This window comes from Schistocerca cancellata, chromosome 5 (assembly GCF_023864275.1).
Source record: "Schistocerca cancellata isolate TAMUIC-IGC-003103 chromosome 5, iqSchCanc2.1, whole genome shotgun sequence".
NCBI lineage: Eukaryota > Metazoa > Arthropoda > Insecta > Orthoptera > Acrididae > Schistocerca > Schistocerca cancellata.
Window position 1 is genome coordinate 832,560,664 of NC_064630.1, and position 15,725 is coordinate 832,576,388.

A 15,725-nucleotide genomic window follows, 5' to 3' on the forward strand; every position below is an offset into this window, starting at 1 on the left:
TATGCATTTGACAAACAGTTGTAACACTACCGCCCTGTCGGACGTGCGTTAGCTCAATAAAGCCTGTACTGTAATAAGTTCACGGGCTTCACCTTGTAAACAAGGATTTAGTACATAAAATGACCGCGTGTACCTAATGGAAGCAAGATCGAACCTATATTCAGTCAGTAACTACAGTGATGCGTCAAGCAAATGTAAAGTACAGTTACGCGTTCGCATGGACAAGAAGTACACACAGTAGATACTACCAATGATTAATAATACGGTCGCCAGCCTAATTAGGCATTGAGTGAGTTTTTCCTTGTACAAGTGAGTACACGTACAAACATAACAACGCGTAGTAATGTTGCGTTATATGACAAAGTTTGGAACCAGAAAGAATCTACTGAACTAAAGTTTTCTTCCTTTGTACTAATTTGGACAAGCTAAAAATACACAACACCACACAGCAATGATTACTACGAACTGCATTTGTATATTGATCAGACTGAAATCGGGCATAGATTACCCTAGAATTAGCAATTTTGAAAACACACATACAATGTCACTATTAAAATTGGAAAAAACACTAATACACTTAGGTTAAATATAAACTTTGCTGTCCAAATCTGATCAGTACACTTCAAAATGTGCAAGAATGGGCAAGAGAAGGGGGGGGGGGCCTGAAACTGTTATGGTCGATATACTGAAACTAGTAAGTCCTGGAGGTAAATTAACACTCAAAATTATTAATCTGTGGATAACTACTCTTTTGTCTCGCTTCTAGGTTAATTAATTGTCATTATTTCTGTCACACATTAATTGAATAACATCGCGAGGTCAATTCAAACTTTATCTTTCAATTTAACTAAACTGTTGTTCTTCACTAACATTTACATTAACATACCTACATTTAAACTGCTTTATAGCATAGCTTTATCTACTGATAATTCTCGTTAATACTATCTTTGAACTTTCAGTTCGGGATACTCGGGTTGCACAATATGTGGTAAGGACCCTATCTAGGTCAGTGATAAGGATAAGTAACGACTAAGGCAATTCTGATAAAAGTCACGTTATTATTGAACAGTCAAAACAGTTTCGACACTGGTCCACACAGATACACTTCTAAAGATGAAATAAATGTTTGACCTGTGCAAGTCGGTGCGGCGGGTGGCGGGCAGTGAGATAGCGGGCAGCACAACAGACATACAAGCACAGCTAAGGCACTCACTGCAGCGGCACTTTCCTTCTTCTTAGCGTCGTAATCTTTCAAATTTTGTGCCTAAGAATATCGCCATGCCAAGTAGTCGTCGGAATCGGCCCATCCGAGGCTCAATGGAATCCACTTTTCCTAGATAGCCTCCTCGGTACAGTACATGTTCCTCTGACCGATGCCCAACTCCGACTGTTATACTGAGCCCGTTGTGCCGAACCGCGCCAGTGTGCGTTTTCCCGCGCTCGCCTGCATCCACTTTTCCCCGCTCCCCTACAGGTAGGGTATTCACCACAGGTTTTCTACTACACATATTCTAATGCATTACCTACGTATGGACCAAGTGTATAAATTACAATTTTCACATCATACAATAGTTTTAACATTAAATACACTTTCCTTTGGTTATCAAATTGCTTGAAATCTAACATAAATAATAACATTCATTTCAAAAGTTGTTTACAGTTTTCTTTAACATGACACGAAAAGAAAAAGAAATTAAAAACATTACTTATATTACTTTACATAAATTCAGAAAGAAAAATTTATCTAAATTCATAAGGAAAAAAATTATTATAGGTATAGTGGTTACTGTTACACATGCCCCTGTTTCCAGAAAATTTTCTTAAGTCCAAATTTTATGGGAACACTAAATTTAACAATTATACACTGGTTCTGAATCTTTACGTAAATGTTCAAAAAGATTTACACTACATATTTCCTTTCACTCACTGTATATAGGTTCATACTTTCTCAACACACCAAGAATAACTACTTGTCATTTACTTAAGTGCCTTTTACACAGTCCAACTTCCCATCATAACATTACTAAAATAGCAATTTAATCATTTTTTCTAAATTTCTCAAAGAAATAATTTAAAATTCTGGAATACACACATTTAACTACAAAAACAAATGCATATTTCGTATACACTATAAAATAATTTGTCGCTGCTTGCTTTGAATAGCAGTCCATTTCTTAACTTACTAAACAAAACACACACACAAATTTTTCAGAAAATTATCTACACATATTTGCTGCCTATTATGCGGATTTGGGCAGTCCTTTTCACTTCATATTGTCACATCTCCTGGATCACACTTACAATTTTCCATCGACTATTTATCTGCCCTCATTGGTATTTGGCAGTCCTTCGTATTCTGGTTCATACACTGCCCATTCACTTCCAACTAACACTGAGTTACAGTAACAATAAAGTCTTGCCTAATAATAATAATATATACAAATACAGCACCCTGCCTCCAGTCTCTTTATTAACAAGGCAGTCTTTTCTGGTTCATAAAACAGTCACATAAGTCTGGTGGCTTCTTAGGCCTCTGGAGTTCGAAGTCTTTGCTTACTTGAACTCTTCGCAAAATAAACATTGAGTCGTCAGACGGCTCTTTCTTTCTTTGTTCGGTCTCAACATCTGGATTTTGTTTTGATACCTCGTCATCGTTAGGTACAATATCGTACTTAACTGCATCCCCTTTGATTTCACTGATTTTCTCATACCCTCTTTCAGTAAAAGTATATTCACTTTCTTTTACACCTAAAAATACATCTTCACTAGAGTCATCACTACTCTCTTCCTCCACATCAGATTCGCTTAAGTATGCTACTTTTGCACAATAGGGAAAGTTAGTATATTCAATTTTGTCTGTATTTATGTATGTTTCATCATCTGAACTATCGTCACAATCCGACCATTCTGGATCGCTTTCAGGTTCTAACATAAAGGCTTTTCTGAGACAGGCACTAAGTTCTTCCTCGGTATTGTTGTCAGGCTTAGATTTTAATTTAATCTCCTCTTTTGGCAAAACGGCCTCATCATCAGCTTTATTTACCTCTACTGTGACTTCATATTCAGTGTAATCCTCATGGACTTTAATTACTTTCAGGTAATCATCTGCCCCTTCTCCACGGTGCCTCTCGGTAGCAGCTTGTACTATTGGCGGATTGTTAGCAGAAGTTATTTCTTTGTCAATGCTGAGGATTTCATCCTCCAAATTCTTCCTATCATTAACCTTCCTCATCTCGGCAGCACGCGTACCTTGCGCGGCGCTATTTATTCTCCCCTCTTCAAATTTGGGCCACGTCACTTTATTGACGCCCCTATCATTTCTCTTTCCACCATCTAATTTCGTCGCCTCATACTCCTTCTTAAAATCCTCCCACTCACATTGCTTTAGGCCCTTGTACAGATCGTCGATCTGCACACGCCAATCCGTTACTTCTGCTAATTCATTATCGCCCTTTGCCTCATTGCAAACACTGCTAATCGCACCTCTCTGTGTACTCACAGTCTTATTTATTGTTTCCTTTGCCACGGAATTATCACTCGTAAAATTTTCATTATCTCTTACGGCTACGTTCGTACCTACTACCGCCGTATCGCTAACGGCTTTCTTCCGAACAGATGTTCTGCTAGGCTGGGCCGTTGCCCTCTGATGCTCCACTCGCCTGTTACCTTGGAGTATTCTGTGCGGCAGAGATAACTCATGCGGGCCCGCACCTGACGCTTGTCTCGCCACAACACGTTGCGTCGTTTCACGCCTGTCTCTAACCTGTCTCATTATATTACGGTCGGTCCGGTATCTTTTCTTTAATCGGGGCCGGTATGTATTGTCCGCTTCCATTTGGCCCGCAACGTTCGCGGAAATTAGTTTCCCGCGTCGTCATTATTCTGCGCGGTATACTCTCGACCGCGACCTGTATAATTTCCTCTGCCTCTTCCTCTACCTCTTCCTCTCTGTATTATATTGACGCGAAATCCTTCACCGTCATTTCTTTCGTCATTGTGTCGGTTATTACGGTTACCAAAATTTTGATAATTGGCACGACTTTCGCGCCAATGATCCTCGTCTTCGACTCTTTCGAGAAATGCTTGGAAGCTACGATGGTTGCTTCCTACATACCTCTTTGAATCTTCTGGAAGCTTTTTATATAGTTCCCAGATAATTTCCGAATCTGATCTTCTACCTCTTAAATGCGTCAATTTCCTGTACCAATACTCGCAGAAATCTTTCAAAGAATTCCTGCCCCTGTTATCATGCTGTTTGGCCATGATAAACTCGTGCCATAAATGGTCCTGCTTTTGTTCAGATCAATATTCTTCTGTAAATTTTTGCGTAAATTCTTCGAACGTCATTCGTTCGGTATTTAAATTGATTCCCCAGCGCTTAGCGTCACCTGCTAAAGCGCTAATTACTACATTTATCTTTTCCTGATCGGCCAAGTACTCAAGAAACACTCTCTCGCAATTTTTGATAAAATCTAACGGATGCCAACCGTTATGTTTCTTGGCTGGATCGAAACGTTCCTCGCCTTCTAATAGCTTCGTAATTGGTGTGCCATTACAGACAACACCAGGCCTATCTTTTATTTTGCTCTCCAGATCGAAAATTCTGCCTTGAATTTCCGTAGTATTTTGTTCACAATTTTGAATACATCCGGTTACTATTCCACCTAAATCTCTTCCAGTGTCCGAAACTACCTTTTTCAATTGTGATATTCCGTGTTGACATTCGTTTACGATCTCAGTTTTAAGACCGAAAACTTTTTTGTCTACCTTAGTTACAACCAGAGGTTCTACTTTCTCTTGGATGTTGAGAATTTCAACATCGAATCTACTGTTAATGTTACCAATTTCCTCCTGCATAGTATCCATATTTTTGTTAATGGTGTCAATTTCAAATCTCATATTATTTACCACAAAACTTAAATTTCCCACTTTTTGTTCTACCTGCTCTATTTGTTTACTAATTCTAATTCCTTGATCTTTGACCTGTGCTTTAATTTGATCAACGTGTGTTTTTAGCTGCTCATTCTGTGTTTTGAGCTGCTCGTCAACGTGTGTTTTGAGCTGATTAACCTGATGGCCGACTTTTTTTTGAAGTTGCTCATTCTGTCCTGCAATTTGTTTGGTTAATTGTTCAAATAAGTCGTTCATGCTTAAAATTTTTACACTGTTTTGTCCTACGAAATCGGTGTGTTCCGGTCCTACTTCATAAGTTCCTTTCGGTTCTTTCTTTATCTGTGGTGAATCAAATATGTCAGTGGATTCGTTCACGTATCCACTATCATCTACAAGGTCACCCTCTACTTCCTGTTTTGTCCCTTGCTGTGTTCGAGACGATCTTGACATTTCAATCTGTTCGTTGACGTGTTCATGGTATTGTATGTACGCCAATTGTCTTCCGCTAACGCCATCTGTTATCTGGCCGCGTAAACTCCTGCTACTGCCAGCCGCATTCTCCATTTCGCTTTGCACATCTACCCTGTCTACGTTCCTGTCCATATTGAATGCCAATTACACTACACTATTGTACTTGACTCACACTGCAGTTTATTTTACTGAACTTTATTGCTATTCGTGCCACTGAACATCCAATGTTCGGTCTTTACCTTAATTTGTAACAGACAACACTGCATGTCCTGTCACCGGGAAGCCACTTGTAACACTACCGCCCTGTCGGACGTGCGTTAGCTCAATAAAGCCTGTACTGTAATAAGTTCACGGGCTTCACCTTGTAAACAAGGATTTAGTACATAAAATGACCGCGTGTACCTAATGGAAGCAAGATCGAACCTATATTCAGTCAGTAACTACAGTGATGCGTCAAGCAAATGTAAAGTACAGTTACGCGTTCGCATGGACAAGAAGTACACACAGTAGATACTACCAATGATTAATAATACGGTCGCCAGCCTAATTAGGCATTGAGTGAGTTTTTCCTTGTACAAGTGAGTACACGTACAAACATAACAACGCGTAGTAATGTTGCGTTATATGACAAAGTTTGGAACCAGAAAGAATCTACTGTACTAAAGTTTTCTTCCTTTGTACTAATTTGGACAAGCTAAAAATACACAACACCACACAGCAATGATTACTACGAACTGCATTTGTATATTGATCAGACTGAAATCGGGCATAGATTACCCTAGAATTAGCAATTTTGAAAACACACATACAATGTCACTATTAAAATTGGAAAAAACACTAATACACTTAGGTTAAATACACTCCTGGAAATTGAAATAAGAACACCGTGAATTCATTGTCCCAGGAAGGGGAAACTTTATTGACACATTCCTGGGGTCAGATACATCACATGATCACACTGACAGAACCACAGGCACATAGACACAGGCAACAGAGCATGCACAATGTCGGCACTTGTACAGTGTATATCCACCTTTCGCAGCAATGCAGGCTGCTATTCTCCCATGGAGACGATCGTAGAGATGCTGGATGTAGTCCTGTGGAACGGCTTGCCATGCCATTTCCACCTGGCGCCTCAGTTGGACCAGCGTTCGTGCTGGACGTGCAGACCGCGTGAGACGACGCTTCATCCAGTCCCAAACATGCTCAATGGAGGACAGATCCGGAGATCTTGCTGGCCAGGGTAGTTGACTTACACCTTCTAGAGCACGTTGGGTGGCACGGGATACATGCGGACGTGCATTGTCCTGTTGGAACAGCAAGTTCCCTTGCCGGTCTAGGAATGGTAGAACGATGGCTTCGATGACGGTTTGGATGTACCGTGCACTATTCTGTGTCCCCTCGACGATCACCAGTGGTGTACAGCCAGTGTAGGAGATCGCTCCCCACACCATGATGCCGGGTGTTGGCCCTGTGTGCCTCGGTCGTATGCAGTCCTGATTGTGGCGCTCACCTGCACGGCGCCAAACACGCATACGACCATCATTTGCACCAAGGCACAAGCGACTCTCATCGCTGAAGACGACACGTCTCCATTCGTCCCTCCATTCACGCCTGTCGCGACACCACTGGAGGCGGGCTGGACGATGTTGGGGCGTGAGCGGAAGACGGCCTAACGGTGTGCGGGACCGTAGCCCAGCTTCATGGAGACGGTTGCGAATGGTCCTCGCCGATACCCCAGGAGCAACAGTGTCCCTAATTTGCTGGGAAGTGGCGGTGCGGTCCCCTACGGCACTGCGTAGGATCCTACGGTCTTGGCGTGCATCCGTGCGTCGCTGCGGTCCGGTCCCAGGTCGACGGGCACGTGCACCTTCCGCCGACCACTGGCGACAACATCGATGTACTGTGGAGACCTCACGCCCCACGTGTTGAGCAATTCGGCGGTACGTCCACCCGGCCTCCCGCATGCCTACTATACGCCCTCGCTCAAAGTCCGTCAACTGCACATACGGTTCACGTCCACGCTGTCGCGGCATGCTACCAGTGTTAAAGAATACGATGGAGCTCCGTATGCCACGGCAAACTGGCTGACACTGACGGCGGCGGTGCACAAATGCTGCGCAGCTAGCGCCATTCGACGGCCAACACCGCAGTTCCTGGTGTGTCCGCTGTGCCGTGCGTGTGATCATTGCTTGTACAGCCCTCTCGCAGTGTCCGGAGCAAGTATGGTGGGTCTGAGACACCGGTGTCAATGTGTTCTTTTTTCCATTTCCAGGAGTGTATAAACTTTGCTGTCCAAATCTGATCAGTACACTTCAAAATGTGCAAGAATGGGCAAGAGAAGGGGGGGGGGGGGCTGAAACTGTTATGGTCGATATACTGAAACTAGTAAGTCCTGGAGGTAAATTAACACTCAAAATTATTAATCTGTGGATAACTACTCTTTTGTCTCGCTTCTAGGTTAATTAATTGTCATTATTTCTGTCACACATTAATTGAATAACATCGCGAGGTCAATTCAAACTTTATCTTTCAATTTAACTAAACTGTTGTTCTTCACTAACATTTACATTAACATGCCTACATTTAAACTGCTTTATAGCATAGCTTTATCTACTGATAATTCTCGTTAATACTATCTTTGAACTTTCAGTTCGGGATACTCGGGTTGCACAATATGTGGTAAGGACCCTATCTAGGTCAGTGATAAGGATAAGTAACGACTAAGGCAATTCTGATAAAAGTCACGTTATTATTGAACAGTCAAAACAGTTTCGACACTGGTCCACACAGATACACTTCTAAAGATGAAATAAATGTTTGACCTGTGCAAGTCGGTGCGGCGGGTGGCGGGCAGTGAGATAGCGGGCAGCACAACAGACATACAAGCACAGCTAAGGCACTCACTGCAGCGGCACTTTCCTTCTTCTTAGCGTCGTAATCTTTCAAATTTTGTGCCTAAGAATATCGCCATGCCAAGTAGTCGTCGGAATCGGCCCATCCGAGGCTCAATGGAATCCACTTTTCCTAGATAGCCTCCTCGGTACAGTACATGTTCCTCTGACCGATGCCCAACTCCGACTGTTATACTGAGCCCGTTGTGCCGAACCGCGCCAGTGTGCGTTTTCCCGCGCTCGCCTGCATCCACTTTTCCCCGCTCCCCTACAGGTAGGGTATTCACCACAGGTTTTCTACTACACATATTCTAATGCATTACCTACGTATGGACCAAGTGTATAAATTACAATTTTCACATCATACAATAGTTTTAACATTAAATACACTTTCCTTTGGTTATCAAATTGCTTGAAATCTAACATAAATAATAACATTCATTTCAAAGGTTGTTTACAGTTTTCTTTAACATGACACGAAAAGAAAAAGAAATTCAAAACGTTACTTATATTACTTTACATAAATTCAGAAAGAAAAATTTATCTAAATTCATAAGGAAAAAAATTATTATAGGTATAGTGGTTACTGTTACACAGTGCAGCTATTGTTTACATGTGTACAGTAGCCAGAAAAATTGTGGCAGGCCCACATTCACAACAGCCACGTGTCTCGATTCTCTTCAGTTCTAGCAAATTATTTGATGTTTATGTTTTCCAGTCGGCGCTTCTGGAAGGTTCACAGGGCGTCTGGCACTACGTGATAATCAACAACGCCCCAGCAGTCGAAAGGGTTGGGAAGATATCACCGATATGGGTTGGTGTACTGTAATCAACATCATTGGCGATTATGCGACAAGGGGGTGCCGATGAGGGGCCTTTTTCTTACAGCCGTATTGCCTGTCCTGTTTGTACACTACAACAGGTCCAATTCAACCCTTGCATTACTATATTGTGCAGCCGTTTACGAAATGAGTTTATCACCATTTACGTTCGGATGTATTCCTCAATGCTTTAAAATCACAATTCACCATGTCAAATGTATCCTTACCTTACGACTAGACATACATAATTTTCTTTTTTATATGAATAGTAGGTTGATTACTTCCCACAAACGTGTGTTGGAGCATAAACCACAGCACCTTTACAGGTACGTTCAAGCAGCAGCATAACATTCCTGACTATCAATTATAGGTGTATAAAAAAATTATGATATGTCCGCACTTGCGCCAGCTGGGTGGCGTTTTCGCCCTGCAGAAAAACCTCCAACTATCACATACTTGTCGGTGAATAAAGAATGTAATTGCAATTTAAAAAAAGCGCTAGAGTCCTTTCGCTTTATCGATTTCACCACTTCCATGAAACCTTTTGCTATTTTCGATACTTGTAAATCCAGCCAACATACAGTTGCCTCATTTGTAGATTCAGACCACCAAGTCGGGGTTAGTGTCAGTGTGTTCCACGCATAGCTTCCACCACATGTATCACACAATTTTCCTCTGACTAAGAAATCATTTTGAGTGCAAAATATATTAGAGTACGTTCATTCGGAGTTAATTTTCACGGGCGGAGCAGGTGGATGCAGAAACCGCAAAAACTGTTGTAGTCTGAGCTCGTTTTTAAGTTCATGTTGCTGTTTAACATTTTGGAGCAGGACGAGGATCACCGTGAGATGCATCTGTGGTTTCAACTGACGAAATTGAGTTTGTTTCGAAAAAATAGAAGAGCTTGCTAGTGCGTCATACAAAGATTTTGTTTGTTACATGTACAAGAAACGGTGACTTAGTGATACAGACCTGTTTAGATTCTCTAACGTATGTGCGGGAGCTGAATTTTCAAAAAGGAATATCGAGTTATGTAGAAACCTACTACAGGCCTCAATCTAAAGATTGCTTTATTACAAGCGCGCAATAGACTTTTGTTTTTCTCTTTCAGCGCACTACCTTTATTTAACTGAATAATCACTACGAATCTAACGCCATTCAGTTATTCAACTTCAAGTGTGTGCTGAATGTCTGTGAATGAGGTGATGCCATTGTTCTGAGGAGCGGTAGTGTGCGGCGTCGGCGGCGTCGGGCGTCAGGTGGCGGGGGATGTGTCGTTTACTAGCGATCTTTTGTTTAAACTATATACCATCGATTTCACCTACCAACAGGATGTGAATTAAAAAAAAAACCATACATGTCAAGAAAATCGATTTAATTACTTTGTATAAATTCTTTATATTGACATGGTGTTAGCGGTACAATAACTAACGGGAGGACGTGCGTGAGTGGGTGACATGGAGCAGAACAGCAGGTTAAGTGCAGAACACTACGTTAATTTGCATAATTTTTATGTAAAATGCAGTACAATAATGTAAGGGGGTGGATTACAAAGAACAATGCGCCACAAATGGCGTCAAAAGCATGTGAAATTCGAAAAGTGTACCAGAAAATTGTTGGAGGACATAACTAATTACTTAATTTGATTTCAAAGGTGGTACAATAGTTTAAGGAAATGTAAACCACTTCACAGAACAATAGGTTAAGTGCCAACAAAGAGCTGTACATAAGGTTAAGACACTCAGACTACAGTGCCGAACAGTAGTTATGCAACATGTTTGCCCCATGTAATTACTTCCTACGAGGACTACATGTTTCCAAACATCAGCGAATGATGAGCAGAGAAATCCAACACAAAAAACTAAATTTTTCATAAATAAACAATATACACTTGAATTTCCTGTTATGAGATCAAATAAAATGGTTCAAATGGCTATGAGCACTATGGGACTTAACATCTTTGGTCATCAGTCCCCTAGAACTTAGAACTACTTAAACCTAACTAACCTAAGGACATCACGCACATCCATGCCCGAGGCAGGATTCGAACCTGCGACTGTAGCGGTCACGCAGTTCCAGACTGAAGCGCCTAGAACCGCACAGCCACACCGGCTGGCTGTTATGAGATCCTCTCCATCAATTTTCATATATCCACACACTGCCTTGAATCCCCTAAATTGTTTAAATAAACATTATTCCACATATTGTCTAAATTGCTTAAACAATATTCTGTACACTACAATCGAATTCCCTCCAAATTACAGATCAACTGAGTCTTTTTCCAGCCAATTTCCAGGAGGGAGTGTGGGTGGAGAGTGGATTTACCAGAAGGGGAGAGGTCAATTTACTGATCAATTTAATTAAGCAGTCAATGAAATTGAAAAGTATGAGAGGGGTTATTCCAATAACTCAAACTGTACCTGTAGTAGCAAGGGGGGAGGGTTCCTGAGGGGGAGGGGATTGGGGGGGGGGGGGTGAGAACAGTATTTCAACTGTCTGTCAATCAAACAGAAGGATCCTGTTAGCAGAACAATAGATTAAGAACCTGTCAATCAAAGCAGAACAATAGGTTTGCCCCTGAGTACATACCTGCCCCTGATGTAGGCAACCTGCACTAGCAAATGCACTGACGCCACTCGTGGTCCCTATATGTACTGTCGTTGCCTAAGCCCGCTCAGCGAGTTAATGACAGACGCCACACTAGAATTAGTGAGTGAGTTAGCTAGTGAATCAGTTAGTGACTGAGCTAGTGGCTGAGACCCTCTGGCCTGTGGAGAGGGCATTTCTGCGTGTTGCTTGCGAGTCTGCCTCAGGCCTCTCTCTCTCTCCTGACGGGCGGCCTTGGTCCAGCGCTTATTATCGATCTTCAGCCTACATCTTTACCGACCTGTGTGCTGGCGACAGCTTACACCAGCACAGTCCTAACTGCCTATCGCTTCCTTTATCACCTTTGGCTAATTTGGCTTCTAACTGTCTGTTTATTTTTCTGTTTCGTTCTCCAAGTTTTGTAATATTCGGCAAAAGTGTCTGGCAGTGGCGAACATGTCAGTGCCATTATTGTTCTATCCGTTTGCCACCTACAACCCATCGGAGCATGTCCTGTCTGAACTACTTCTATACTCTGTCTAGCGACGGGTGAGATGGATTCTGTTTGGTTGTCAACACCTATCCCCAGCACTGTATTTGCTGTAGCAGTGACTACACTATCACCTTCGGCATCACGTAACTCAGGCACATTTGCAGGTGACACTAAATACAATCCTGGAAATTGAAATAAGAACACCGTGAATTCATTGTCCCAGGAAGGGGAAACTTTATTGACACATTCCTGGGGTCAGATACATCACATGATCACACTGACAGAACCACAGGCACATAGACACAGGCAACAGAGCATGCACAATGTCGGCACTAGTACAGTGTATATCCACCTTTCGCAGCAATGCAGGCTGCTATTCTCCCATGGAGACGATCGTAGAGATGCTGGATGTAGTCCTGTGGAACGGCTTGCCATGCCATTTCCACCTGGCGCCTCAGTTGGACCAGCGTTCGTGCTGGACGTGCAGACCGCGTGAGACGACGCTTCATTCAGTCCCAAACATGCTCAATGGGGGACAGATCCGGAGATCTTGCTGGCCAGGGTAGTTGACTTACACCTTCTAGAGCACGTTGGGTGGCACGGGATACATGCGGACGTGCATTGTCCTGTTGGAACAGCAAGTTCCCTTGCCGGTCTAGGAATGGTAGAACGATGGGTTCGATGACGATTTGGATGTACCGTGCACTATTCAGTGTCCCCTCGACGATCACCAGTGGTGTACGGCCAGTGTAGGAGATCGCTCCCCACACCCTGATGCCGGGTGTTGGCCCTGTGTGCCTCGGTCGTATGCAGTCCTGATTGTGGCGCTCACCTGCACGGCGCCAAACACGCATACGACCACCGCTCACGCCCCAACATCGTGCAGCCCGCCTCCAGTGGTGTCGCGACAGGCGTGAATGGAGGGACGAATGGAGACGTGTCGTCTTCAGCGATGAGAGTCGCTTCTGCCTTGGTGCCAATGACGTTTTTGTTGCAGTGCAGGAAGGAATTTGTTCTTCAAAACATTTTCGTAGGATGCACCTGTTACCGTAGTGCCCTTTGGAACGCAATGTGTCAGGATTACGCCTTCGCTGTCCCAGAACATGGACACCATCATTTTTTCAGCACTGGCGGTTACCCGAAAGTTTTTTGGTGGCGGTGAATCTGTGTGCTTTCGTTGAGCTGACTGGCGCTTTGTTTCTGGATTGAAAAATGGCATCCACGTCTCATCCATTGTCACAACCGACGAAAAGAAAGTCCCATTCATGCTGTCGTTGCGCGTCAACATTGCTTGGCAACATGCCACATTGGCAGCCATGTGGTCGTCCGTCAGCATTCGTGGCACCCACCTGGATGACACTTTTCGCATTTTCAGGTCGTCATGCAGGATTGTGTGCACAGAACCCACAGAAATGCCAACTCTGGAGGCGATCTGTTCAACAGTCATTCGGCGATCCCCCAAAACAATTCTCTCCACTTTCTCGATCATGTCGTCAGACCGGCTTGTGCGAGCCTGAGGTTGTTTCAGTTTGTTGTCACACGATGTTTTGCCTTCATTAAACTGTCGCACCTATGAACCCACTTTCGACACATCCATAACTCCATCACCACATGTCTCCTTCAACTGTAGATGAATTTCAATTGTTTCACACCACGCAAATTCAGAAAACGAATGATTGCACGCTGTTCAAGTAAGGAAAACGTCGCCATTTTAAGTATTTAAAACTGTTCTCATTCTCGCCGCTGGCGGTAAAATTCCATCTGCCGTAAGGTGCTTCCATCTCTGGGACGTATTGACAATGAACACGGCCTCATTTTAAAACAATGCGCATGTTTCTATCTCTTTCCAGTCTGGAGAAAAGAAATCGGAGGCCTTAGAACTTGAATGCACCTCGTACAGGCCAAAGCTGCTGTTTGTAGTTCGAATATGAAAAACTGTAAACACTGGAAAAACTTGAAAAATATCTTAATGTAGTAAAATTTAAGTGAAATAATTTAAAATAGTTACCTGCTGTTACTGAAAAATGCGAAAAACAGTATTCGAGTAAAGTTGAATTTGTTGCGTAATGGCGGCTAATTGTCGTCCACCAGCGATGCTTCGTTAACTGGCGGCGCTGCAGTTACAAAATTATGAAAGATTTCACTTGGCATGTTTCTCACAAGAAGAAAGAAAATCATGAAAAGTGTAAATTATCCACTGTTATTCACTGACACATATTCTGTCTTTTCTTTTGGGGACGCTATGAATTCTTTCTTGAACAATCTGATGGTTCTCACACACAAAAGAAGTACTGTATATCTCTCTTGACGCAGGTATAGTATAGTGCGCTGTAAAGGAATATCTAATCTTGTTTATTTTAAGGCAGAGAAACTGTTACTTCACCTTGGTCTGCAGTTAAATAGAAAGTACGGAGCACACAGCCGTATTACCACTGTAATAACCGTGAATCTCAGCCGCTAAGTTACGCTCACTTGGTCCAAACATGGGCAACGTTAGGGTTACAGGAGCTGCGAGCTGCGCATAGAACTTCAAGATCGGCTTTCTCAGAAACTAGCTAGTCCTCAGGACAGGACCATCTGCTGCGTATATAACACCCACCAAAAACGTGATTAACAAGTTTCGTGGTCCCGTTGTTACACCAGGCACTTTTGAAGATGTGGACGAATTTTCCTTTTATAGATAAAGGAGAAAGATGCTAGAAATATATAGCACCAAGAATTGTATAAGGCGAAAGAACCTCTGTAAAAAGAAAAACCTTCTGGCATCCGGGATCTGAAAAAGTCCGTGAAAATCTGTGCCCTTTGTGGGTGAAAATGTGGCCAAACGGGGAAGAGAGTAATGAAAAGATTAGAAATATCTGAAATACGGCGTCTCAAGATGGCGTCGAAGAACGGGTGTACCGACTGAGTAAGCAATGCTGCGCAGCGAAGACAAATTCTCGCTGAAGCACGTAATGAGTGGCAGAGGAGAGCCCTGGGCAGGCTTGACGACACTGGGCTGCGGCGTCAGCGGAGAACAGGGGGCTTGGCCGCGCCCCTGCCCCTGCGTCTTCACTCCGGGAAGTGTTTGCGCACTGCCTGCATCGCCGAGGGGAAGTTGCATCGGCTCGCAGACAATTGTGCGGAGAAAGGTTAAAGGTCAACGCCCGGTCGGCGGCGATGGCGGTAGCGCCGCACCAAACACTCTGGAGTAGGTGGCCTCCTAAGCAAAGGGAAGTCTGTGCGCGTAGTCCGTTATGCCACAACATGGCGTAGTAAGTAGGCAGCACGGGATCATTCGCTCTGCGCGCTGTTTCTCGGAATTGAGCTCGTTCGTGAGCGTAACTAATACCTGACTGAATGTGGATTGTTTTTCGTTACTCTGTGTGCACAAAGATGGACGATTTGTGTGTATACGATAAACCTATAGCGTTTTCACTACGAAAATGTCGTTTTGTTGCTCTGTGCCGTCTTACAAAAGAAATTACGATGGAGTCTCAAAAACTGCTGGGCTTAATTTGTGGAGGATGAATCGATGAGGAAGAAATGATTATCAAGATTTCACAGGAAGAACTGTACTCTTCATTC